This window comes from Amphiura filiformis, chromosome 19 (genome assembly GCF_039555335.1).
Source record: "Amphiura filiformis chromosome 19, Afil_fr2py, whole genome shotgun sequence".
Classification (NCBI taxonomy): Eukaryota; Metazoa; Echinodermata; class Ophiuroidea; order Amphilepidida; family Amphiuridae; genus Amphiura; species Amphiura filiformis.
In genome coordinates this window covers 47,124,323-47,151,039 of record NC_092646.1, presented here as the reverse complement: position 1 = coordinate 47,151,039, position 26,717 = coordinate 47,124,323, and positions in this window count along the sequence as shown.

Sequence of the window (26,717 nt, the reverse complement as noted above, 5' to 3'; positions counted from 1 at the left end):
AAGTTGGGTTGAACAGCCGTCAATCATATGAAAATTGTGACCTTCATTATTAAAGATATAGATTTTTTCCTCAAAACACTAAAAAAATGTAGGTCTTTTTGGAAACAAATGTTTAAGTTCTATATGAAAGGTCAAATTTTCAATTGAGTCGGCTTTTCATCACAGCTACATAGGCCTATAGTTTAATTACATATCATTAGATTTATAAAGTTTACTTCGAGGACTGTTACATTTGGAAAAATATAAAAAATATGAAATTTTAATAATTTGTATTATATCGCGAATTTCACAAAATCAAAATTATTATTATTATTAGATATAGGGACAATCCTCGTATTCAGCATGCAATTCGATATGTCTGATGTGCTCTCAGGTCCCATGACAATACTGTGTAAATGTTGCTATCCGCTTCCTCAATTTATTGTATTAATGAAAATCATTTTCTTCTTGTTTTTCGTATCATTGTTTTGCATGAATGAAGTGATGATAACAATACCGCACTTTTCGCAAATACTTGCTTTCCAAAAGTGCAATTGATATTAACACTACATTCGTAAATGCCAGTACTTTTTCCCTGAAAAGTATTTGCTTTTCAGAGAAAAGAGAAAGGCATTTACGAATGGCGTGTTATTGTGATCATCGCTCCATTCGTGGAAAATAATGGAGCGGTAAAACAATAGCGCGACGTCATAGGTGTGTATTAATTGAAAAGAAAGATGATAAAAATCATAAAAAGCCCGATTTTCTGGTTTGAATGTTTAGTTTAACACACAAATTTGGCATTAATTAATTAAAGTGACTTAAAAGCAGTAAATCTGGGTACTACTTGTGTGCTTTTTTGTGAGCAATTTGTATACATGATGGGTAACTGCAAAAAGTAGGTATAAAGAAAGTCGGCACATCCCCCACAACCCCCACGGCGATCTGCCTTCCAAATAATTGGGTAGGGGCTGAGCCCCCATGCCCCGGTTCCTAAGCATAATTATTATTATCTTTTTTTTTTTTATTGTAGATCACTAAGCAATGAGGCTTTGACGTCCAATAATACGTTCTGGCTAAAAAATTAAAACGAACTTATCTGTTGCTTCACGTTGATTGAGCAGCATCGACTGTCGATCAAAGGATCGAAAGCATTTGGTTGTGGTGCCTTATTGATTGACGTATAATAGAGCGTGAGTCCTGAATGGCAAGATGAAGATTCATGCCCAATTAATACTAGTGACATACGTTATGATTTGGACATTATATTTCCATAGTCATCTTACTACTGCAAACATTATTGTCGAACCTCTATGGGATGTTGATTCTACTACATGTGGTATTCAAGAAGATGGTGAAGTGATAACATTTCATGGTAGCCATGGGCATACCTGCAGTCTTCGCCTCGATGCTCATTTGGAAAGTACTTTAAGTTTGCAAGTGCAAATACCAGAAAATCTAGATTCAGTTGTTCTTTTTATAGAAAGATTGGGTTCTCATTTGAATTGTACCAATAAGTATGTTGTGTTAAAGCAAAATAACGGTGTTAGCAACTTTGTATCTTCCAAATTGCAGGTAAACTTAGAAGGTAACATTAATATCACAATTAGTTGGGTTTCAAAAACAGGTGTTCAGGAAGAAGTCGCTCCAGATTGTCCAGAACTTGAAAAGATCCATCGTTTCGCAAACGCAAATGGGCGTTCTATATGTACAAATGTAAAAGGGTATAAAGATCAAATTACATGCAGTTTGGAACCAAGTACTAGAGGTGAATGCAAGCTGGAGTTTGCAAAAGATTGCAATGCTACTCTAGGCTACAGAGAAGTATCACTTCAATGTTTAGATCAGAGTGATAACAAGAATCAGGATTTCAAAATATTTTTAAACTTGCCTACTGATACTTCTGAGCTAGATTTAGCTGGGAATACTATTATAAAGTTTGAACAAGATGCATTATGGGGATTGACAAGGATTGGCACATTAGATGTGTCAAATAATCTATTGGAAACATTGCCAATTCAAATATTCAGAGATCTTTCCAAATTATTTAATCTAATTCTTTCAGATAACCGACTATTTAAACTAAATGAAGACGTTTTTCAAAGTTTGATCAACTTACGATCCCTAAATCTCGCACAAAATGCCTTGAAGATTTTACCAGACCACTTATATAGAAATCTGAGTCAAATGTACACCTTTAACGTATCACACAATGTGTTGGTGTTTGTAAATGAAAGTATTTTTGAAGGTTTGTACGACTTGATTGTGATCGATCTCTCACATAATATGCTAACGACGTTACCAACTGATCTGTTTAGTGACTCATCTAAACTATTTCATCTGATTCTATCTCACAATAGATTATCGTATTTAAACTCGGATTTGTTTGTAAGTTTGTCGTTACTTAGTCAACTAAACATTGACAATAACTTGCTTAACAAATTGCAATTTGACCTATTTCAAAGGTTATACGGCCTTGAACGGCTTACCCTCCATAACAATAACTTGTCCTTGTTAGAGGTGGGCTTATTTTCCAATACAGAAAGCTTGGACGTTTTGAATCTTTCTTCAAATAACTTAAGCAAATTGCCAAATTACCTGTTTCAAACTTTACAGAACATTAAAATACTTGAACTCGATGCGAATGGTTTGTCCTCTTTAGAAGTTGGCTTATTTGCCAATACAAGAATGCTTAGAAGATTAAGTCTTTCGTCTAATAATTTATCCATATTGCATAATGAAACATTTACGAATTTGAGAAAACTACTTAATTTACACCTTAATGATAATTATCTATTTTCACTGCCAGACCAAATATTTAATGACCTACAAAATCTCGAGCATTTGAATTTGAAAAGAAATCTTTTAGCGGATTTGGAAGTTGGCTTACTTTCAAATTTAAAAAAATTACAAATATTGACCCTCTCATACAATATCTTAACTATTTTACATGAAGGGGTGTTTAAGAACCTTGCATCATTGACCAAATTATATTTGGATCACAACACTTTGTCCACCTTGGAAATCGGATTATTTTCCAATTTAACAAATCTACACATTTTGAGCCTCTCTAACAACAACTTAAATAATTTACATAATGAAACATTTACAACTTTGACACACCTTGACATATTAGATATTCATTTTAATAACCTAACAATTTTACAAGAAGGTGTGTTTAAGAACCTTAAATCATTGACTCAGTTAGATTTGTCGTCCAATACTTTGGTGACTTTAGATGATACAATATTCGAAGATACAAAAATTCTTCAAATATTGTATATTGGAAGGAACAAGTTAGAAAGTTTATCCGCACGCGTCTTTCAAAATTTACCACATCTTCGTAGTTTGCTCCTTCATTTTAATAGATTGACGTATTTGAATTCTAGCATCTTTCAAAATCTATCTGAGTTAGTCGTTTTAACTTTGAATGACAATATGTTGAGGCAGTTTCCAGATAATTTATTTGTCGGTTTGAAAGAGCTGAGAGTGCTTAATTTGGGGAATAATTCAGGTGTTAAATTTGAGAAAAACCTATTACAAGGGCTAACACAACTTCAGATAATAGATTTAAGTGGGTTGAATATGCATTATTTGGAGTGGGAGTTATTCAAATACAATATTAATCTTCAGAGTATTGAACTACAAAGAAATAATTTGAAAACAATCTCAAATTTTACACATTTGCTCAAACTAAGTTTCCTTAATGTCAGAGATAACGTATTGATTGAAATTAATTATGACACATTATATTTTGCAAGTAACAATTTGGAATTACTGGTAAGTCAACACGAAATATGTCAATGTTATGTACCGGATGATGTTGACTGCAGCGCAGCTTACGAACGATCCCCGTATCTCACGTGTGATAGGCTTCTCTCCGATAGGGTTCTGATGTATATGATGTGGGTCATTGGGGTTAACGCACTTTGTGGAAACATTTTTGTGTTGTCATGGAAATTGATAAAAAAAGAAACCACCTCAGTCCAAAATCTATTTCTCACAAGTCTTGCTATATCTGATTCTCTCATGGGCGTGTACATGTTGATCATTGCGTCTGCTGATATTTATTTTGGCGAATACTTTCCTATGCAATCTGAACGCTGGCGATCAGGTATTACTTGTCGAATAGCAGGAGCCTTATCTATTATATCATCCGAAGCATCTGTATTTTTAATAACGCTGATAAGTATTGACAGATTTACAAATATTCGATTTTCATTTTCAACCAAAAATATTGGTAAGTTTACGGCCAAGATGTTAATACTTATAACATGGATTATATCATTTGTTTTAGGTGTTATACCATCTATTTTTAGCGGGAAATGTTTTAAATTTTACGACAATTCACATGTGTGTATTGGTCTACCATTGGCTTTAAACAAAATGTTTGTAACTAAGGAGGAGACAAGAGTTGTGAAATTTAATACTTCAACTACTTTGGAATATCCTGTATTTACTACCACGTTTGAAGGTTATCAAACTGGTCAATTCTTTTCATCTGTAGTATTTCTTGGAGCAAACTGCATTTGTTATTTGATCATACTTTCTTGCTATATTGACATCATTAAAGCAGTTCGGAAATCTTCTAAACAGGCAGGTAGGACAAACGATTTGCAAAGACAAATCATGCTAACTGCCAAAGTAACAGCAATAGTTGCTACAGATTTCACTTGCTGGTTTCCAATCATCATACTAGGTATTTTGGTTCAAACTAGAGTACTCATATTACCGGCATCTGTTTATGCCTGGTCAGTAGCATTCATTTTGCCAATCAATTCAGCAATTAATCCATACCTCTATACAATTGGTGAAATCATATCAACTTACAAGAAAAAACGAGCCGAAGAAAATACTAGTATACTTGAGATGCAAAGTAAACATAGCGAGAATATTTAAGATACGGGCTTTATCAAAATAATTGGTTCTTAACAGAATATAATATATATATAATTTCCTTATTTGGAATGTACATTTTACAAGTTGAAACAGTATATACGTAAGTTTTATTTTATAAACACAGCGCAAAAAGAATCATTCACCAGCGCTGAGGTTGACAAAATCATCAAGGGCATTTCAAACAAGTCTTGTATTCTTGATACTTTACCATGTTGGTTGATCAAAGATAATTTGGATACTGTTTTTACCTACAGGGTGTCCATGAAAGAACTGTATCGTCGGAAACTGAATTGTTTGGGCATTTTAACGCATAAACCAACCGTAACCATGGTAACTAAATAACAGATGTGGTTGAGGTATACATCAGCTATCACATACGTTTTGAATTTCGACAACTGACCTATCCGTTTTTGAAGTAAAAGAATTTTACAAAACTACCTCATTTTCAACTCGTTCCACGGAGTCAAATATCTATCAATGACAACAGACGCTTCATGCGATGATGCGCAGTGATTAGCACTCCGAACTTTGATTGATATTTGAATTTGTGGAAATGTTTGAAAATGAGGGAGTTTCGTAAAATTCTTATATTTCACGAACGGTGTGGTCAACTGTCAAAATTCAAAAAGTATGTAATAGCTGATTTATTCTTCAACCGCACCATTTATTTAGTTTTGTTTAGTTGTGGCGTTTAAATACCCAAACAGTTAAGTTTCCGACGATAAGGTTCTTTCAGGGACACCCTGTATTATAACAAAGATTGTAAATTGTTCTTTATCCATTGGAATTTTCCCTGATAGACTGAAACAATTTTCTTAAGAAGGTTCTACTGATGCAACAAGACTTGCTGTTCCTCGATCTAAAAAACGAGTCGGGGATAATCCTTTGTTGTTGTTGTTGTTGTTGTTGTTGTTGCACCTCGCCTTTGGAAGAGTCTCCCCGTTGACATCAGGGACTCGGCGTCTGTGTCTATATTTAAAAAAATGCCTGAAAACACACTTAATAATGTTTTGACGATTTGATTCACACAATCGTGTGCAGCATCTTGTTAGCTCTAACTTCAATACCACATTTGATACCGCAAACTCTAAACTGTCAAAGTATATTGAATTTGGTGCATTTGCAAAAGTTTCAAATTAAAAATGGAGCACGCAGAGGCGTGGAGGTGATTTGCAGATCGTAACCATGTCAGTATCAGACTGGACCGTGTCAATGAAATTGTCAAAATTTGGAAGGTATTGACCTTTGAATGAAGGAATGTGATATCGCGAATTTCATTCACATCACAACATGGGTTGTTTGCTGCTTGCACGATTTGTTCCACGAGTATTTTCCCGGCCTCCTCACCCAAAATGTAATTTCTGTTGTCATAATCTTGTCTTAATATGTTCAAGCAATGTGCTGAATAATAATAATAATAATAATAATAATAATAATAATAATAATAATAATAATAATAATAATAATAATTATTATTATTATTAATAATAAAAATTATTATTATTATTAATATTAAATAAAAAATAATAATAATAATAATTATTATTATAATTATAATAAATAAGCATTCATAATTCGCCATTTATTTTAGAAAATTTTATCTAATCCAAGGCGCAAAAAAAAACCAGATACACATACAAACAAGAATACAAGTAAACATGAAAACAGAGTTAAAAAGTATAGCTGAATAAAACAAATCAACTATCCAAATTGTTTGCTCTATACAAATTCATACAAAATACAATATAATACTAGGGCTGTAAACATGTTAAAGTTTTTTCTCTTTTCCACTGAGCACATGCTTCGGTGCCAGTGCTTTTATTTTGTTTTGTTTTTATAAACAATAGAACAATTAAGAAGAATCACAAAAAATCATTAAAAATCACAAAGAATTACAAACGCAGCATTAATAACAAAGTGTTACTACATTTTAAACTTAAACAAAATACAAGAGTATTACTCAAAGAATCATGTTATCTGAAAACCAGTCTTTAAAAATCAAATAAGATACAGTACTTGTACATTACGGTACCAAAAGAAAAATTAAAAATCAAACCTCCATTTTTTGAAATGGGCAGAAAGTTTTCCCCTTTTTTTGCCAATAAAATACTCGGTCTCTCTGTTGTTTTTAATAAAAGCCTTACTACTCAAAAAATTAAGCTTCTTTTTTTGAAATTTGCAAACATAAATATAGTATTTTATACATAAAATTAAGTATGTAATGAAATTATCTTTACTAATCCCAAAGATCATATCCATATTTGAAATGGAAAAATCAATATCGTGTTTATCTTGAATAACTTGAACATCCCAAATAGGTTTAACATGTTCACATTCACAAAAGATGTGAATAATTGATTCAGGAAAAAAATCACAAAAATCACAAAGTGGGGAATCTTTCCGCTTAATTTTGAATAAAAAATCATTAAAAGCAATTGCCTTATGGAAAACTTTGAAATAAAAGGAACGGAGCCTTGTTAAACATGTTAATGTTATGTAGAAATAATTAACTTTATGTAAGAACGAAACGTTTGACAGAAAACATTATGAATAAAACCAAAACTTGTTTATAACACGGGTGATTGCCGGGATTATTCATATTTTCAAGGTAGTTTACGTAGTTTTACAAGAGAGTTTTTAAGGCTAATGACAGTCGAGTTCCATTTTCCCGTTATCCGACCCAGTCCCTGGTCAAATAATTCATAATTTCCAACTCATACACTCCTAGATAGTGAGAACCAAAGAGTGCGTTCGGACGCGTTCATTTTATTTGTGGATTGATGCATTTATATTTGCTTGCATTTTCCAACATTTGGGACATAATCACGGGATTATTTTTCTCGTATATGAAATAGGTTAATATATGCGTATCACTTGTTGCTCGAGAAATTGTACAAAATAATGCACTTGTACTGAGATGTTGATACGTTTAATGCACTCCCCCATTCGGGGCTCGTGCATTAGACGCATCAACATCTCAGTACGCGTGCATTATTTTGTACAATTTCACTCACAACAAGTGAAACACATTCATTATTAACCTATAAATATTTCATTATTACCTAGCTGGGGGGTTTACAACCCCCCGAGCTAGTTCCTGTTTTTCTATCCGATTCTTCTTTCTTTCTTCTTCTGGCAACAAACTTCAAAATGCTTCTCCTCCTACATGTTACACGCTACTATTACGTAACTTGCACATATGTCCAGTGCCCATAGTGTCTAAACAGAATTGGGGTCAAAGGTCAATAAAGGGGCATTTCCGGTATTTAACCAAATACCTTCAAAATGATTCTTCTGCCACATATTATATAGTACAATGATATCATTAACATATATGCATCGGCTATACAACACGCCTATAACTTGTATACCAAATCGGGGTCAAAGGTCATTAAGGGGGTACAATCTTACAATTTCATTATCTGGACATCTGTAAGGGGTATGGGGCTCAAACTCAGTGACAACAAATCTCATGACCAGGGGAACATGAAATCAAGACACATGGTGATTTGGTATTTGATGGAATTTTCTGTCAGTTGTATGAGAAGTTATTCATTATGTATAGGCATACAAAAGGAAGTGAAATCTTACTTTTGGGGAAAAAATGCAAATTGCCCCCAATCGTACCCGAGAAAATCTTAGTCCGGCTATTGTACCATCACGGCAAAATATGTACACTAAGTGACTCATAGGACCTAAAACCTGAGAACAATATATGTTAACGACGTACTGTAAGCACTTATTTGGAATTTAACAGATACCAACCTTGATTGACTAAATTCTTCAAAATAAGTTTGGAAACTTTCTAAAACGGCTTTATATCAGAAATATTTGAAATCTATATCCATATTGTTTCATATCAATACAAACATTGTTATTTCCTGTCAAAAATGACACCAAATTTGTGACCATAACTTATTCCATGGTTGAATAGTTGTCTCTGAAAGACAATGAGGTCTCAAACAAAATGTGCGAAATCTGCCACTCTCTGCCCATTTGCATCAGTAAACATGAATAAGGAATATCACACTGTTTCATTAAAAACGGTTTCAAAGTGCTGCCAGTCTGATGTACCGGTCTTCTGCAGCCGTTGGTTTTCTTGGGCGGCCACTTCTGGGTCTGTCTTTGACATCTCCGATCTGAAGAAACTTGCTTTTAGCTTGGAGATCATACTGCGGGAAACTTCAAAAGTTGCCGCACTTTGATTCTGAGGTATGCCAGCCTCAAGCTGACCAATAGCTTGAGGCTTATCCAGATCTGATAATCGAACCATGATTGAATTTTCTTGCAAATGACCACTATGAAAAATTGACCAGCAAGAGAGATTGACTTGCGTTGATCCATTTGAATCCACATTGTTATGACCAACGTATATACCAACCTTACTGATGGCCTAGGGACAGAATACCCTTTACTACCAGGTTCACACAAAGTAAACACAGTACACTGTTTTTACTATTTCAGAACAATAAAACACTAGTAACATTTATTTTGGGGTTAATTACATCATCAGGTGGGGCTTTAACCATGTTAACCTGCTTCACAAGTTATAATACACATACACAATCATATAATGTATAGCATACTAGCATATAGAGTAAGAATATTAATACGTTATCATTGGCCATGTTGGCAGTGTGCCATCATTGTGGCATGAGATGATCTAGAGTCATTTGTTATCCATATCATGTCTTGATCTGTAGTTGGGAGTTTCCATGAAGACTAGTCTGTACTCTGTAGCCAGTTAATGCATGCTCGCAGTTCGCGTTTTCGTGTACACTACTCAAAGTCATGTCATGACAGAATCAAATAACACAGCACAGCTAGCTTAAGCTTAACAGTTCCTTGGAATGGTTTCATACCAACGTATAACTTTACCTCCACTAGGTTCTTGAATAACTGCTTAGTCTTTCTGGTGAATCCCTTGCATTTACATTGCAAATGTTAGATATAAAAATCTCCAACTATCTCAGCCCATGTGCCATCCGTGTTGCTCAGGTAGGCAGCCATTTTGATCTCCCTACTATCCCCAACCTGTAGGCAATTAAGCCTGTCTCCCAATTACTAGTAGCTGGCAGGGGTGCCTGATGCTGGATGCTCAATGCCTCAATCAATCCTATGATATACCAGTGGACATCACACCTCCCCTTAAAAGAGAAGTTTACATGTAATGAAAACTTCACACTTCCTTTAAGTGTTTTACTACATAACTGATTACTTAGTTAAATCACTATGGTTCTTATACCTGAACTTTTGTGAAAAAACACCTTGACTGTATAACACTATCACAAAATAAAATGTTGACATTGGTTCATGACCATGTCACTGCTTTTCTTTTTAAAAGCAATTTTTGTTTGATAACAAAACTCAAAGTTTTATATAGCACAAAAGCAAAATTTAAATGCCATGAAAACTCAGCTTTGAACATGTTCCATACATGTGATTTACTCAAAAGTACAGAGTTTTCCCTTTTAAAAGGAATTCTTGTTTTACACAATGTTTCATAACGTACTGTCAATTTAAGCTGCCCTTGATAGGGTGTCAGTTACCTCATTGGCTTTCCATTTAACATGCTTGACATCTAGGCTATACTCTTGTTTGAGTGGATTTAACATGTAGGGATATTGTTTTATGGGTGCAGAATCACCTACATGATGTACACCAAGATCATGGTATGTCAAGTCAGTTGTAGTAGTCAGGACCTTTTCACCTGGTTTAAATACTCTGTTCTCAGCTTCCTTGTCATACCATGTTCTCATTCTGTCTTGACTCTGTTTGAGATTTTCATGTGTCAGACTTATGACTACATTACATGTACTATGCACCACTACTTGATTATAGACTCTCCATTCTTGATAAACTTTTGTATCTGGAGGTCTGCAATTTCTCACTAGAACCTCATTTACTTTGTACAAACATACAGGGACCTCATTTGTTTCCTCTGTAGTTGATCTTTGATCTATGTTTACTTGTTTTGGGTCCTTCTCTTGTTCACTAACCAGTTTTTCATGGTTACTTATAGGGTACTGTTCACAGTCCCTATGTTTCTCAGATTTTGCAATTACATTGAATACATTGGGATCTGATTTCCCCATAACAATAGGACTTGATTGTGCATCCTGATCGTATACATGTATTTCAGAAAGAAAAGTGTCCTCTAGGTCTGGGACTAAGTCATTTTCCTTTTCTGACTTTCATGTTTTTCTTGAGCACTCTGTAAGGGCTCCATAATTTCTTTGTTTGCTTGACAACTCATGGATCTGGGAACAACACCTGATGGGAAAACATAATTTTCTTCATCCCTATCAGTTTTAATCACTGGTTTAGTATAAACTACATGTATGTGATCAGGCACTTTATCAAGTAGTACTTTTTCCTCAGTAAAATCATTATCCAAGAGTATGTTCACAGCATCTATGGGCAGTTCCTTTTGTACTCCCACTTCATATGTTTTTGACACCAAGTCAGTCTGTAATTCAATTATGTGAGGGGATTACTAACAGTATCCATCCCAATAACAGGGACCAGCACATCCTCTCCAATGGAAGATATCACTGAAAATGACAAGGTGCTTTTCAAATTTGCACTCTTGCCACAAGCTGTATCCTTCATTATTTCTATGGGCTTTGGATCTGATTTGTCATTTAATAACGACACACTAATTCCCTCACTCACCAAAGGTTCACATATTTCACTAACTTCTATTGAGTCAGATTCCTTTTGTAGGACTTTTTGGTTTTCATTGGGGAGATTCTCATTAATTTGCACAGGGTCTACACACATTACAGGAGATGAACAATTTTGTTTCTCATGAAGTTTCCAACATTGGGACATCAGGTGCCCTTTCTTATGGCAGTGATAGCAAGAAGGCCCTGATTTAGGCTTACTTTCATTGATAACCTTTTGTTTACTAGGGTCACTGGGAACTTTTGTACTTTTTGTATCATGAACCTCAGATGACCAAACTTTTTCTCCATGTTGTGTGCTTCTTAATTCCTCATAGGAATTTGAGTGTGAAAATGGCTTTGCCAATCTTGTGTTGTACTGTGAAATGAGTGCATACTTATTCAGGATGGCCTGCTTTAACGTAAGGTAATCTGCATCAGGTAAACAGTAAAATACCTCATAAGCTTTACCCACCAAAACACTCTGAAGTAATAAACACCATTGGTCTTTTGGCCAGGAGAAACTGTTGGCAATTTCCTCGAAATGTATGAAATATTTGTCTACTTCGCATTCATTGAATTTTGGTACCAACTCGATATGTTCAGTGACATCAAATGTACTCTCTTTGAATACTAATTCTTGTTTCAATTTCTCATGCTCAAGTGACCATTTCATTTCTAATTGTTTCATCCTGAATTCTTTCTCCATTTTTAACTTTGCCATGTTTTCTTGTGCTGCAGTTTTCAATTTCTGCATTTCAATTTCTTCCTCCATTTTTAACTTTGCCATGTTTTCTTGTGCTGCAGTTTTCAATTTCTGCATTTCAATTTCATGTTGTTTCAGTTTTACAACATCCACCCCAACATAACTTTGGACTTCCATTTTCTTATCCAAATATTTTTCATCAAGAATATTCTTACCAACCAATACATCTATGAGATCATTTTTAATTACTTGCTTTCTCATTGGCTGTTTCATATCCAATTCATAATATTGGCCTAATGACACTAACTTAGGTCTACGTAACTGGTCAAACTTTTCCCATGTTACATCCTTAATGAATTCTTCTGGTTTAAACTCCATGATGATGATACTGATTAAACCCAATTTTTATAGTGTATTTATTTCTTTACGTACAGTGTACTGTAATTTTTAATTCAATATCTCAGAACACGAGCCCCTGTTTCTGGTAGGGCTCCAAATTACTTAATTCATTCCCGGACGTGAGCCCCCAATTCTGTTATGACCAACGTATACACCAACCTTACTGATGGCCTAGGGACAGAATACCCTTTACTACCAGGTTCACACAAAGTAAACACAGTACACTGTTTTTACTATTTCAGAACAATAAAACACTAGTAACATTTATTTTGGGGTTAATTACATCATCAGGTGGGGCTTTAACCATGTTAACCTGCTTCACAAGTTATAATACACATACACAATCATATAATGTATAGCATACTAGCATATAGAGTAAGAATATTAATACGTTATCATTGGCCATGTTGGCAGTGTGCCATCATTGTGGCATGAGATGATCTAGAGTCATTTGTTATCCATATCATGTCTTGATCTGTAGTTGGGAGTTTCCATGAAGACTAGTCTGTACTCTGTAGCCAGTTAATGCATGCTCGCAGTTCGCGTTTTCGTGTACACTACTCAAAGTCATGTCATGACAGAATCAAATAACACAGCACAGCTAGCTTAAGCTTAACAGTTCCTTGGAATGGTTTCATACCAACGTATAACTTTACCTCCACTAGGTTCTTGAATAACTGCTTAGTCTTTCTGGTGAATCCTTGCATTTACATTGCAAATGTTAGATATAAAAATCTCCAACTATCTCAGCCCATGTGCCATCCGTGTTGCTCAGGTAGGCAGCCATTTTGATCTCCCTACTATCCCCAACCTGTAGGCAATTAAGCCTGTCTCCCAATTACTAGTAGCTGGCAGGGGTGCCTGATGCTGGATGCTCAATGCCTCAATCAATCCTATGATATACCAGTGGACATCACAACATGTAGAACCATCTTAGCACTTTTTATTCAACAGGATGTACGGCAAACAACTTTTCATTCATTCTTTTATTCACTCGTTCATTCATTCAAAGCAATAAGATGAGCGCAGACAATGGTCAGTTTCGCACATTTTCTTAGAGACCTCTCTGTCTTTCAAAGAAAGTTACTCAGCCGTGGAATAAGTTATCGTCACAAATGAGGTGTCATTGTTGACAGGAAAGAACAATGGTTTCACTGGTATGAAACAATATGGAGATAGATTTCTAAAATTTCTGATATACAGCCTGTCTCGAAAAAAATTGTGCAAGTAAAAAGCGCCCTCTTTGGCAATTAGAAAATACCGGTGTGACATGATGCTTACATCAACGTCAAGGGCATAGTCTTAGCTCTCAAATACCGTTTGTTCTGTTCAATTTGCTCTTTTTAATCTCGAGATATGTTTAATTAACAACGAAAGGGTAAAATCACAATTGTGCCACTTTTACTAGGGAATAGGGCTGTACATGTAAATCAATGATAGCATCAAGTTGATGCGTCAAGTTGATACGTCTAATGCACTCCCCTTCAGGGCTCGTGCATTAGACGCATCAACACCAACGTGCGTGCATTATTTTGTCTAATTTCATTAATTTGTCAAATTTCATTAACTTGTCAAAGTTCATTAACCTATAAGTGTGCAATATTTGTTTGTCTTGAATGACAAATAGAACAGTATTTACCATGATAAAATCATTGACATGCATATGTAGATACTTTTTACAACAGAATGTGAAATATATATTTATCGTTTAATTGGTCGTGGAAAGAGAGAATCATTATACCTTTATCATGATAAAACACTAAAAACAATGTTGTATTGTTGTATAATTGATACATTCTTTTGATTTCACGAAGGAACTCTTGATAAACTTGATGCTATCATTGATTTACATGTACAGCTCTCTTCCCTAGTAAAAGTGGCACAATTGTGACTTTACCCTTTCGTTGTTAAGTAAGCATATCTCGAGATTAAAACAAGCAAATTGAACTGACTAAACGGCATTTGAGAGCTAAGACTATGCCCTTTACAATGATGTAAGCATTATGTCACAACGGTAATTTCTAATTGCCACAGAGGGCGCTTTTCACTTGCACAATTTTTTTGGAGATAGTTTTCAAACTTTTAAATTTGAATCTTCCGTGGGTTTTTTGATCGTCGTGTCTTTATTTCTTGAACAATTTCAACGAACGAGGTCTTAAATTCGAGTTAAACGATGCAGCTATTGGCTGTTGGTTCCAATTATGACATATCTGCCTTTGTTTAGGATATACAAGGGGTGAGCGTAACTGGTACCTTAATTATTTGGCTTACTGTAGTTTGATCAGCTCGTAATAGGCAGGAAATGTTAGGTTTTTACCACTACGGCGAAAAGTAGACCCACGTTAAGATCGCTATTAGTTGACCTGTCCGGTCTTTATTTTGTGTGTTAAAGAATGTAGACAAAGTATATGACTTGAATTGATAATCTGTGATTCTTCTGGCAAGATGTCACAAGAAAATTCTCAAAATAACATATTTTAATATTAATCTGCGATGCTATAAGGCCCGCCTTTTACATTGCATCCATTAATTTAATGCTGTTATTTTATTGCGTATTTTTTATATTTGCTTTTTGATGTTGTCTTATCAAACCATGTCTGAGTTGAGTTTCAAGCTCATGATCTGAGTGCACATGTTCCTTCTTTGTTTGTTTTTAAGATTGATTGAATAAAAAACTTATATTGGAATATGTTATTCATCTTTACCTTCCTCATTTTCATCCCTGAAATTTATGGGCTGTGTGGCAATGTGCACCCGGTTCCACCTGGCTACTCCACTGACGGTCCCATCATTACCCAGCAAACACAAAAACGTTTTAAAAACATTTTAAATAAGTTATATTTTGGGTTTTGGTTTAGGTAAAAACGTTTTAATAACATTAAAATGTCGGGTTATATATAGGTCATGATAACATTTTAAAACGTTTTGTATGAAAACACACTACAAAAAAATGTTATTGTAAACTATTTTTGCAAACATTTTTTTGCCAAATATTATGTCAATACTTAAATAACATTATGTTAAAATATTTGAACCCAGCAAATACAGAAATGTTCTTTTTTTTTTAAAACCTTTCAAAAACATTTAAATGTCGGGTTAACGGGGTTATATAAAGGTCATGAAAACGTTTTTAAAACGTTATTGAAAATATTTTGGGCAAACATTTTTCGCAAAATATTGTTTCAACCCCAAAATAACATTCTGTTTAGAATGTTTTGTATCAAGTTTTCAAGAATATTTTTGGAATGTTATTAAAACGTTTTTATACCGTTTATATAACCCGACATTTGAACGTTTTCTATAAAATATTTTTGTTTGCTGAGCAGTAGATTATCATAAAATGTTTTAAGGTTATGAAAACGTTTTATACTCTTAATATACCCTTTATATAACCCGACATTAAACGTTTTCTGACAACCTTTTATAACCTTTTGCGAATGATGTCGAAAACGTTTTGTGTTTGCTGGGTAACCCACTGAGCACTACTTGCCTATCTAAAATTGCCTCTGATTAGTCAATTGCATGATATCTTCACTTTAATCACCAATCAGAATGGAGCTTTGCAAATAATTCACCCCAATTTTTTTGCGTATTGAAATTATTCTAACAATGTTGCTAATGGGCCAATTGATAATGAAAACTTCTTTTTGGCCAATCGGCAGGTAGTTCTCATGGTGTTCACATTATACCATTTTAGGTTTACAAATTGAGTTATCAAAATTTGGCATGTGCAAAGGGGCTGGTGAACATATTTGGCTGGTCGAGAGGGGACGGACGCAAGCATTTATTGGCAGGACTACAGGAGGGGGAGCAACTTTTCACACGCAGTTTGTTTGAAAATTCTCCCAACTCCGAATCATAATTATTGCACAACCCCTCAAGGATTAAGTTAGAGCTATTTTTCACTTGATTTCACAAGATTTATTGGTATTCTATTATTGCTACTTACCTGCTGCTAACGGTGTGTTAATTTTGCCTCGCCTTTGTTTTACCACAGCAACAACCCCTGCTACAACTAAACGTGATTGTTTAGCTGCAAGACGAGAGAAATATTGCATTAAGGAACAAAGAGTATACACTCACAAATAATAAAACTCAGGTATAACTTTATGAACTGAAACAATGCATCAATATAAAATAATATCTATTATAGACTCCCATCTTAATGGATACTATCTAAAGTGCCATGCCGTATTATTTCCTTGACAGCTCTTTACTCTCGTAGTTTTCTCATTTGTCGAACAGACACATTCCCGAAATCCTTTGGGGTAAACTCCTCCGCTATCACATAGTCAATACGGACGCTCGCCAGTTGAACGTGTGCATTGACGATATGCACATCGATGATGACGTAAAGCAGGTTTCTTTGCATAGGATTTCGGGAATTACTGAAATGGTCAATTAAGAACCTGTCACCTTTTCATTCGCCGATATTATTTACTCTTGCGCTGGTTTACTCTTGCTTATAAAAAAAGGAAAAAACAGCGCAGTAATTTATTGTGTGCTACGCACCGGCACAACGGCTAGACGTTGATCCACAAGCCTCAGCACACTGTACAGGGTGTAGGCATGGAATAGCTTCTGCAAACGCATTTCGTATGATACACCAGATGGATCAAGGTTTGATTCGAACTGGCTTCGGATGCACGGTAAGAATCTTACGATAGTTAATTACCACATTTTCATAATTATTGAAATCTTTTGATCTGAGTGAATGTGATAAAGGTAAGATTGATGTTGAGTTACCGCCAATGTATGTTTTATTTTGTTTTGCTTTTCTTGTTTGAGGACTTTCAATCAAATGCTAATGGGGTTTTCAATTTAATTTAGCTTTTAAAATGGCAAGGGATATAACATAAAAGCAATGACAATATATGATAACAAACACTAATAATAAATTTCACATCATAAATGGTAATTGTTTTATATATATCATGATGGTTTCTATATGAAAAGAAAGTCCAAAGTTACATAAACCTCTCTGTTTTGAATTAAAAAAACATCTTACTCAGATATTGTTTCTGAATTTTATTGTAGATTATTTTTCGATGAGGCATTGGACAAATCAATAATGCGTGTTTCGAATAATCCATCGGAACTATTTTCCGGAATCTTTACGATCTTTGAAGGCACGCTTTACTCTTCTCAGTTTAGCAACAGATCTGGATATATCATAACGTATAACTGACTTACGTACTCCTAGGTCCGTCATATGAAAGAGTAGAAAATCATTGCAATTTTTTTTGCCACTTGCCATTTGGAAAATTGGAAACGCATCAGGCAAGTGAATTCATGTACACTTTGCTGAATGTCAAATTGACATTTTGAGTCTTTCACGTAATATTAGTTACCAAACCGCCCCCACCAAACAATATTGAATGTTACTTGTGAAAATATAGCGGCTGGTCCATAAGAAATAAGAGTAGAAGGCAAGTTGTGATATAGCAGATGTCCCAAACTGTGATACTATTGTTATACTAGTTGTGAAGCATATAGCAGGTGTCCCAATTTGAGTTAACGGGCACCTTTAGAACAAGACAGTATATAGCGTGAGCCAAGAATACCAAAATGAAGATTCACGACCAGTTAATACTAGTGATATACGTTGTGCTATGGACATTTGATTTCCATCGTCATCTTACTATTGCAAACATTATTGTCGAACCTCTATGGGATGTTGATTCTACTTCATGTGGTATTCAGGAGGATGGTAACATCAGTGATCTGTTCACATTTCAAGGTAACCATGGGCATACCTGCAGTCTTCGCCTCGATGCTCATTTGGAAAGTACTTCACTCTTACAAGTGGAAATACCCGAAAATCTTGATTCGTTTATTCTGTATGTTGAAAGAATGCGTTCTGACATGATTTGTACCAATAAGTATGTTGTTTTAAAACAAAATAACTGTGTTAGCAGATTTGTATCTTCAAAATTGCAGGTAAATTTAGAAGGTAAAATAAACATCACAATAATTCGACTTTCAAAAACAGATGTTCAGGCAGAATTTGCGTTAGATTGTCCAGAAGTTGAAAAGATAACTCGTTTCTCAAACGCAAATGGGCGGTCTATATGTACAAATGTGGACGGGTATAAAGATCAAATTACATGCAGTGTAGAACCAGATACTAGAGGTGAATGCAAGCTGGAGTTCCCTAAAGATTGCAATGCTATTCTAGGCTACAGACAAGTATCATTTCAGTGTTTAAATCAGAGTAATAAGAATCAGGATTTGAAAGTGTTTTTAAACTTGCCTACTGATACTACTGTGCTAAATTTGGCTGGGAATAATATTACAACGTTTGAGCAAGATGCATTATGGGGATTGACCAGTATTGGCACATTAGATGTGTCAAACAATCTATTGGAAACCCTGCCCTTTAATATATTTAGAAATCTTACAAAATTATTTCATCTAATTCTTTCTGATAACCAACTATCTAAACTCGGCGAACACGTTTTTCAAAGTTTGCTCAACTTACGATCCCTAAGTCTTGCACAAAATGCTTTGAAGATTTTACCAGACCACTTGTTTAGAAATCTGAGCCAAATGTACACCTTAAACGTATCACACAATATGTTGGTCTTTGTAAATGAAAGTATTTTTGAAGGATTGTACGATTTGATTGTCCTTGATCTTTCATATAATATGCTAATAACGTTACCAACTGATCTGTTTCGTGCCTCATCCAAACTATATCAACTGATTCTATCTCACAATAGATTATCGCATATAAACTCGGATTTGTTTTTAACTTTATCGTTACTTAATATTCTATACATTGACAATAACTTGCTTAACACATTGCAATTTGACCTATTTCAAATGTTGCACGGTCTTAAATGGCTATACCTCGATAACAATAACTTGTCCTCTTTAGAAGTGGGCTTATTTTCCAATACAGTAAACTTGGGCATTTTGGATCTTTCTTATAATAACTTAACCAAATTGCCAGGTGACCTGTTTCAAACGTTACACAACATTAAAGAACTTGATCTCGATACGAATGGTTTGTCCTCTTTAGAAGTTGGTTTATTTGCCAATACAAGAATGCTTAGAATCTTGAGTCTTTCTTCTAATAATTTATCCATGTTGCATAATGAAACATTTACAAATTTGAGAAAACTAGAAAGTCTCCACCTTGATGATAATTATCTATTTTTACTGCCAAAACATATATTTGATGACCTACAAAATCTCCAGCTTTTGAATTTGAAAAGAAATCTTTTGACTGATTTGAAAGTTGGCTTACTTTCAAATTTAAAGCATCTAAAAATCTTGATCCTCTCATACAATACCTTGAATATTTTACAAGAAGGGGTGTTCAAGGACCTTAAATCATTGACCCAATTAGATTTGTCGTACAATAGTTTGGTGACTTTAGATGATGCAATATTCGAAGATACAAAAATCTTCAATTATTGTATATTACAAGGAACAAGTTAGAAAGTTTACCCGCAGACGTGTTTCAAAGTTTACCGCACCTGAGTAGTCTAGTCCTTGAGTTTAATAGATTGACGTTTATCAATTCTAGTATCTTTCAAAATCTACCTGAGTTAGTTATGTTATCTTTGAGTGACAATATGTTGAGGCAGTATCCAAAGAATGTGTTTGTCGGTCTGAAAGAGCTGAGAGTTTTGAATCTAGCAAATAATGTAGGAGTCAAATTTGAGAAAAATCTATTACAAGGGCTAACAAAACTTCAGATAATAGATTTAAGTGGGTTGAATATGCATTATTTGGAGTGGGAGTTATTTAAAGACAATATTAATCTTCAGAGTATTGAAGTACAAAGAAATAATTTGAAAACAATCCCAAATTTTACAAATTTGCTCGACCTACGTTTCCTTAATATAAGGGATAACGTATTGACTGAAATCAATTTTGATACATTATCTTTTGCAAGTAACAATTTGGAATTACTGGTAAGTCAGCACGAAATATGTGAATGTTATGTACCGGAAGATATTGTCTGTAGCGCGGCTTATGAACGATCCCCGTATCTCACGTGTGATAGGCTTCTCTCCGATAGGGTTTTGATGTATATCATGTGGGTCATTGGGGTTAACGCACTTTGTGGAAACATTTTCGTGTTGTTTTGGAAATTTATACAAAAAGAAACTAACTCAGTTCAAAATCTTTTTCTTACAAGTCTGGCTATATCTGATTCTCTCATGGGCGTGTACATGTTGATCATAGCGTCTGCTGATATTTATTTTGGCGAATACTTTTCTATGCAATCTGAACTCTGGAGATCAGGTATTACTTGTAGAATAGCAGGAGCCTTATCTATTATATCGTCCGAAGCATCGGTATTTTTAATTACGCTGATAAGTATTGACAGATTTACGAATATTCGATTTTCATTTTCAACCAAAAATATGGGTAAGTTTACGGCCAAGATGTTAATACTTTTAACATGGATTGTATCATTTGTTTTAGGTGTTGTGCCATCTATTTTTAGCGGGAAATCATTTAAATTTTACGATAATTCACATGTATGTATTGGTCTACCTTTGGCTTTAAACAAAAAGTTTGTTACTAAGGAAGAAACAAGAGTTGTGAAATTTAATAATTCAGCTGATGAGAGTCAATGGATTCCTTTGAAATATTCTGTATTTACTACCACGTTTGAAGGTTACCAGACCGGTCAATTCTTTTCATCTGTAGTAGTTCTTGGAGTAAACTTTATTTGTTATTTGATCATACTTTCTTGCTATATTGATATAGTTAGATTAGTTAGGAAATCTTCTAAAACGGTGGGTAGGGCCAAAGATTTGCAAAGACAAATCATGCTAACTGCTAAAGTAACAGCAATAGTTGCTACAGATTTCACTTGCTGGTTTCCGATCATCATACTGGGAATTTTGGTTCAAACTAGGGTACTCATGTTACCCCCATCTGTTTATGCCTGGTCAGTAGCATTCATTTTGCCAATCAATTCAGCAATTAATCCATACCTCTATACAATTGGCGAAATTATATCAAGTTATAAGAAAAAACGAGCTGATGCAAAGATTCAAGAAGCTGAAGAGAATAACATACAGATGCAAGGCTCGAGGGCTTGTCAGTGATTCATTTTAATTATTAGAGTAGAAATTACTAAATGCCAAATATCTGGAATTACATTAAGGTACTCTTTCGTGCTGTGCCACGGTGGGATAAATCGACAAAATATATAGTAAAAACAAATGTAATATTAGACGTTTTAAGTTCGACTCTCGAAAATTGAAATTTCTTTACAGTGCGCCACCAATCGGTAAGGAACACATGTTTCAGGTCAAAATCTACAGGTCTCGAGTCTTAATATCTATAGTTATGTAGAGATATTACAGCTTCATGTTGTAAACATGTAAAATGTCTTCACGGCGTTCGGCTTAACCACTAGCAGGAAATGTTAGTATATTTTTACTACTAACAAAGGCGTGTGATGTGCCCTCAGTAATTTAATTTGATGATTTAGCTTTGTTTACAAAGTTACATGAGTGATGACATTTTGGGGGAATTCCCTCAAATTGAGCAAAACAAGTTGAATCATATCTAATTTGGAATATTTGGAAACCCCCCTGAGGTTGTAAAGTGGAAGTGATGTAATGGAATTCCCCTAAGGAAGTGATGTAAAGAGAAAGGTTAATGTTATAATTAAGGCTTGGGAATTTCCAAGATCACATTTGGCTATTAATATTTGGGATTTCCCATTGCTTGATATATAAGAAAATGTAAACACAATTATTGTCACAGTTGGTAGTGTTGATCTGGGCCAGCTAGCTAATGTGCGTATAGTCCAATTTATTCAAAGAAAGGAAATTGCTAACCAGAATTAATTTAAGTAGTCAATGCACTACTACCTGCCAGTGTTGTCGGAGAAGATCTAGAATACGTCAAAGAACGTACTTCTTCCAAGAAAGGAAAATATATTCTTCTGCCGATTTGCTGAAGTCTGGTTAAAGGAGCAACACTACTGTCAATATAAGTGGGGACAACTGCATCGCAGTCCTACTTCCTGAAGATATAGTGTGAAAGGTGGAAATAGTACCAAAGCAGCGCAAGGAGTTAAGTTTGGAGAAAGCAGCGGAAGGAGTTAAGTTTGGAGAAGGCAGCGCAAGGAGAAAGCAACGCCACTTTTGTGTGAGGATTTCGTACGCAAGGATATTTATAAACTCAAGTGTACACTGGACTTTGCTGATTTTCGCAGGACAAGTGAATAAGGATATATTACATCAGTCGTCCAGAACATTGCAAGAACTTTATGATCACCAAGAAGAAGAATGCTGGCTAAGTACTAAATAGATAAAGAGTGATTATATTTGATTATTGTGTATGTGCATTTGTTGTCATATATTATACCAATCATAACGTGCTTTCAATTAAAGACTTAGATTTTGTTAGCTTAACCAAACAGTGTATTTGTGTTGTGCATTCGTGTGAGTTCGGGTAAAAGGTGATTTTGGCCTTGAGTCAAGTACGACTCGTAACAGGCGCAAAACAGAAATTCGATGATTTTTACAATTTTCTTAATGTGCAAATCGCAGCAGGGGCCTTTAATGTAGAATCAACTTTTTTCTTATTGGACAGGTTTTCTTTAGTACCAGGCTAGTAGTGATAAATTATATTGAAAACAGTCAACTTTAAGTAAATTATGAAAATGATGTTGCCATATATGGCCGGCAATAGACGCGATTTTGGTTAAATTACAGACTTGACATTTAGTATAAGTATGGAATATGTTTACACGAAGTGCCAAGACAAATCTGAAATGGGTCTGCATAAACCGCACGGGTTAAATATTCATTGAGATGTGTCGGGAGATGGTGTCAACAATTTTTGATAGAAAATTTGCTTTCCGTGAGTTTTCATTACGGTGCTCATGATTTAGTGCATTTGCCTAAAAAAGCGGATTTAGGGGGACACACTTTCGTACTTTATGCAACATTGTTCTGTTATTATCAAATTTATTAGGATTTGAGGTGATATTTCCTGAACTTTGTCAGCAATTGGTATTTGTCACAGCTGAATGCACTTGTTTGTTTTCCACAATTATCATGATTGAGAATGCACTTAGCGTAATTGTTATAGTACAATGCTTACACTGGACCTGAATATTATCTAACAATTAGTGACTTAATCTTAGAAGCTCTCGATAGTAATTAAAACACTTCACTCAAGTAAGTTCATATCAATGTCGTCTGCTACAAAAAATGGGCTTGTGGGGGAAGCCATCTTCATGTTTGAAACAAATTGTTTCATACTCTTGATTCTCAATGAGGATATCATATTTTAAAGAAGTTCAATTTTGAAAAAGAAACACCCTAGAATACAACAAGTAACAATGGCACATTAAAATCATATGAAACAATATTGAAATACGCTGGGTCAAAATACCCCAACCCTTAATTTCACATTTGGCAGAAAATTGCAAAAGTGTATTTTAATTTGATCACATGGTACAGTTATAATGAAAATGTATTGAAATACCACATAAAGCTGAAAATGTGCATTTAAATGTAAAGAAAATTTTGAAAAAATAGATATTACATATGTATATAGGAAAATATCATTATAATTGGCTTTCATTAATTTAAAACTTAAAATCTGTTACTACAAACACTAAACATCGTTTAAATGTAGAGTATATTCAATAAACTTGGCCTGAAACCATAGTTTTGCTTGCGTTTGCTGATAATTTATGTATCGTGTAGCTATGCTTTGAAAACAGCCCCCATTTCTTAAACTATCTCTGATCTGACATTAAAGCCAGTATCAGCTTAACCAGTGATTCGGCCAGGGATACATGTGGCATGATCAAGGGGAATGAGTCACATGTCGGCCCTGGTCGAAAATGAGTTTTACACAAGTTACGCCAATTTATCAATCGCTGAAAACAATATAAAACAAAAGAATTTTAACACTTTCTTTGCCAATATCTCAAAATCAATATTAGCGACATCCGACTCATTTCCCTTGATCGTGTCACAATTGTGTAGCATTTATCAAGATCACTCAAAGGTTCTTAATATACTGCCAAGATAGTGCCAGCCATCAGGTTTCCTCGTCATGTTATGCTGGTTTTTAAAAGACATCATCCTTCACAGACAAAGTACTTTGCCCCATAATTTTAGTTAAATTTAGATTGGCACTAACTCGGAAGAACAGAAAGGCTAGTGTTGGTGAGAGTATAGATGGTTTTCACTTTTCACTCACTTCGTGTTAAACATGGTCATAGCAAGTAGTTGCAAAAGCGTTGTTTTCGTAACTTTGGTAACAATCCATAACTCAAAGCTATAAAGGAGTAACATATTCAAACCCACCCATTTTTTTGCAAGGGACCTTTCCAGATAAGTGGCGGCACCAGGATGTTGGGGAGTGGGACAAATCTCAAAAGTAATTAAAAACACTTCACTCAAGTAAGTTTATGCCAATGTCGTCTGCTACAATAAATACATTCCCGAATTCTGAAACCTTGCTACAAATCTTCAATGGGCATGTGGTTTAGTCATCTTCATGTTTGATTTGAAATGAGAATATCATATGAAGAGGGGTTCATATTGAAAAGTTCAATTTTGGAAAATAACAACCTAGGGGAATACAGCAAGTAACAATGGCATATTAAATTCACTTGAAACAATATTGAAATATTCTGCATCTAAGTACACAAACCCTTAATTTCACATTTGACAAAAAATTGCAAATGTGCGTTTTCATTTGATCACATGGTACAATTTGAATGAAAATACCACATAGAGTTTAGATGATAAATATGTTGGAGAATATCATTATAATTGGCATTTAAATTAAAACTTCAAATTTGTAACAAACACTAAACATTAATGTCGAGATTATAATAAATAAACTTTGCCTGAAACCAGACTTTTGCTTGCGTTTGCTAGTAATGTATTTGTTGTGTAGCCGTTTTGAAACCAGTAGCCATTCAGCCTCCATTTGGTAAGGTAACCCTGCATTGACAGGTTATTACTAATTTCCTTTGGTTAGGGTTAGGAGTTAGGGTTAGGGTTCGGGTTAGGGTTAGGGTTAGGAGTTAGGAGTTAGGAGTTAGGAGTTAGGAGTTAGGAGTTAGGAGTTAGGAGTTAGGAGTTAGGAGTTAGGAGTTAGGGTTAGGGTTGGGTTAGGTTAAGGGTTAGGGTTAAGGTATAGGGTATAGGTTTAGGGTTAGTGTATAGGGTTAGGGGCTGGCATTTTCTTCGGAAGGGGGTCCCAAAAATACAGGGGGTCATAGAATTTTCAGACCAAATATGGGGGGTTATAATTTTGTAACCCTCAAAATAGGGGGTTATAGAATTATTGAGGCTGGTGACTTAAAATTTTCGGGCGCTGCGCGCGCATTCTTTAACTCGAAATCTATGCAAAATTGTGCGCCTTCTTTACACTTACGATAACGATAAAATTTTCAACGCGCTCCGCGCCTTAGTTCCGGCAATGAATAATTTGTCTTGAGTCTGTGTAGGTGGAAGGGGGGGGTCATAAAATTTTTTGACCCCCGATAGGGGGTGGGGGCGTAAAAAATTTGCCCGCGATAGGGGGGGTCATAAAAAATTGACTCAGGTCACCGACATATTTGAAATCCCCCTTCCGAAGAAAATGCCAGCCCCCTAATACGATTAGGATTAGGGTTAGGGTTACGTAGGTCGGTCCAGCGGTAGGAAAATAGCAACTTCCGCATTGACATTGAAGCCAGTATTAAACAGCATAACCACGTAGCCAGTGATCTTAGGCCAGTGATAAATGTCCCAAATTACATGGCGATAATGGTGGCCCAATGTATGTTCCATAATGGCCCAACATTGGTTGCTGATATCACACCAATATCATTTGCTCATGGGCCCAATATTGGTCCAAGATGAGGCTTGGGCCAACGTTGGCCGCAGCTTGGCCCAAACCTTGTCACAGACATTGAACCAACATGCAGCATTCCATCAAGATGACTCAAAGGCTCTGAACATACTGCCAATATAGAACAAGCTATCGGGTTTTTTTAAAACTAGCTACGTGATCCTTCCATGCAGCCTGTAGACACACAATCATTCGTCATAATGTGTGTATAATGCCGAATA